Genomic DNA, 3,296 nt, shown 5'->3' on the forward strand with positions numbered 1-3,296 from the left:
CCGGCCCCCGACCACAGAAAGGAACAGCTATGTGGCCCTCGCAGGAAAAAGTTTGGGGACCCCTGATCTAACGGATCTGCACTTTAATTTCTTTCCTCCCTCAACAGTCAGCTGCTATTCCTGTACTTAAACTACAATAAGTAGATCATAACATTCTCTTTAGGTTTTCTCTGTGTGCTGCAAACTCATTAAATGCAAACTCATTAGAAGCCCGAGCCATCATCAGGCAAATAATTTTTGTCTGACCCGAACTATGTTAATATGTGAAAACATATTAACATATGTTAATATGTTTCACATATGTTAATATGTGAAAACATATTAACATAGCATTTTTAGCGGTTTAGTTAATATTCACCTAACTGAATCCAGATCCCATCACACATAAAACAGATAAATGCATCTAACTTTTTCTCCATAGTGACACTAACCACTGACCGGCTCCAATAATTTATAACAAATGAAATTAAGCGACTCCACTTAAATTACCATTAATTTACCCGCTGTGGTCTGAACGCACAGCTTCACAAATTCTTCCTGGTCGCATCTGCAGAGAAATCTGCGCTGGTTCATCGACAGTTAGATCTGTATGAACCAAACCGAACAATTGAACTCTGCGAGATTTTTTTTTTTCTTTTTAACCCTGTGCAGGGTTCGGACGTGCGTTTTTACCAGGATTTTTTATTTTTATTTTTTGCATGGTTTCGCTTCTCCAAAACGGACAGATGTTACGTCTGCCGCGCTCCTTCTGTGCATCGCTCTGCTTCTGGGTGCGGGAGGGTAACATCTTCACCTCCATTTGTTAAAACTGCAGGGCGAGTTCGATGCGAAGAATTAAAGACAATGAATAAGTCTTTCATTGGTTGTGCAGCGCACTGCGCATGGATCTAATTAACTTCTGCACCTTTATTTATTTCCTCAATATAAACTGCTGGCTCCTCTGTTTAGACTATAAATGGATTAAAACAACGTTGCATTCTCTTTAGTTTTCTCTGTGCTGTACTGCAGACTGGAGTTAAAGGCGCCATTTCAACTAAAGGTTTCCAATGAGCTTCCTAACCAAGGTGTCCTGTCCATACCTCTTCAACATGCTGTCAGCTCCCGGTCAGAAAGACGCATTTAGTTCAGTGTCCATGTGATTATATGAACTCTTTGTGTAAAGTCTATCATGTCTCCATGTGCACTGGTCGAAGGTGTTAATTATAACCTGTCAAATGACAAAGGGGCTTAAAAAATAACCAAATATTCAGTTTGGTTATATATATATATATATATATATCTCGAATACACACACACTTTAAGACATTTTTAATTTTGCCCACTGTAGGTACCCCACTGTTGCTATATTTAGCAATGTTTCAGAGAAAAACAAAAAATTGGTGTCGCCCAAAATTGGAATTGGCAGGTCAGGCTTCTTAAAGTTTGGTAATCAGCAATTGGCTCGAGAAGCCGCTCAAGAAGTCACCACAGCAACAAAAGGAGATACTGCTGCATCTTTTGCCTCCCCCTCCCACTCTTCTGTTTCTAGAAGTCAGGTCGAGAGTCAACTGGAGAGACTGAACCAGAACAAGGCTGCAGCTCCAGATGGTGTCAGCCCCAGAGTCCTGAAGGCCTGTGCAGAGCAGTTTTGTGTGATTCTGCAGCACCTCTTCAACCTTAGCTTGACCCAAGAGAAGATTCCATTGTTGCAGAAGACATCCCACCTGGACTTCTTGAGAAAGCCAAGATCCTTCAAACTCACAAACAGACCACAGTTTGTGTCAACTGAAGAACTGTCAAACCAAGTGGTCAGCAACACAGGAGTACCACAGGGCACTGTACTCGCCTTTCCTTTTCACTCTCTATACGTCAGATTTCCAACACAAGTCCGATGTCTGTCATCTATAGAAATACTCGGACGACTCTGCAGCTGAGCACAGAGTCGTCTGTACTCAACTGCAGAGTTGAGTACAGACGACGAAACAGTCGCTGGTGGACTGTTTCGTGACATGCTGTGGAAACAATCAACTCATCTTGAATGTAGACAAAACAAAGGAGTTGATTGTTGATTTCAGGTGAAACCGGGTTAGATCAAACCCTATTTCCATCACCGGAGAAAATGTGAAAGAGGTTGAGGAATATAAAGTACCTCGGTGTTCACCTTGACAACAGACTGGACTGGAGATGCAGCAGTCAAGCCATCTATGAAAAGGGACAGAGCAGATCCTTCAAGGTTTGCAGCAAGATGCTGCAGATCTTCTATAAGTCTGTTGTTGAGAGCGTCATCTCTTTTGCCATCATCTGTTGGGGCAGCAGCATCAGAGCCAGAGAACTGAAAAGGCTCAACAGTCTGATAAAAAAGGCTGGTTCTGTTCTGGGTACGACTGTGGAACCTCTGGAGATGATGATGCAAGGAAGGATTCTTCAGAGGATAAAGAAAATTATGGACAACCCTGACCATCCTCTTCACAAGACTGACTTGGGACTGTCTTCAGTCAGAGGCTTCTTTAGATTTACTGTAACATAGACCACTACAAGAGATCTTTCCTGCCAACAGCAATTATGATCTACAATAAGTCTTTGAAGAATCTTAACTAATGAGTTACGACAACATTTAATTTCCCTTTGGGATTAATAAAGTATTTTTGAATTTGATTTTGAACTGTTAATGTTCACGGCTTTGATTTAAAGTTAATCGATTAAGTCCTTGCAGCTGTTCAGTTGACATGCAGAATCTTTTAGACCAGTGTTTCTCAACCCTGGTCCTCACTGCCCCCTGTCCTGCATGTTTTAGGTATTTCCCTTCTGCCACACACATGAATTGTATCTCTGGGTGATTAACAGGCTTCTGCAGTACTTGATGGTCATGCAATCATTTGAATCAGCTGTTCTGGAATAGAGGCACATCTAAAACATGCAGAGCAGGGGGGCGGTGAGGACCAGGTTTGAGAAACACTGTTTTAGACAGAGTTAAGAAACTGATACTCTGAATGGAGAATATGAGGGAGGTTTGAAATTATTTTCTGAGCCCGTGTGATTATAGTTTAATTGAAAATGTTCTGAAGTGAAGCATACTGCTTGACCCCCAGTAGCAGCAGTTCATAGCGGTTTACAAAACAGAATAGAATATATTTTATTGATCCCCAAGGGGGAAAGCAATTTCCCCAAGGGGGAAAGCAATTTCCCCAAGGGGGAAAGTGGGGTTAGCCTTCATTTAGACAGAGAGGTTCCAAATCCAGGCAGAAATGCTGAACCTAATGATGCAGCTAAAGATGCTTTCTCTATTTCAGTATGTTGAAAGAGCAACATTATTTTTT

This window comes from Poecilia latipinna, unplaced genomic scaffold (genome assembly GCF_001443285.1).
Source record: "Poecilia latipinna isolate Pla-1442-1.1 unplaced genomic scaffold, P_latipinna-1.0 Scaffold1487, whole genome shotgun sequence".
Lineage (NCBI taxonomy): Eukaryota > Metazoa > Chordata > Actinopteri > Cyprinodontiformes > Poeciliidae > Poecilia > Poecilia latipinna.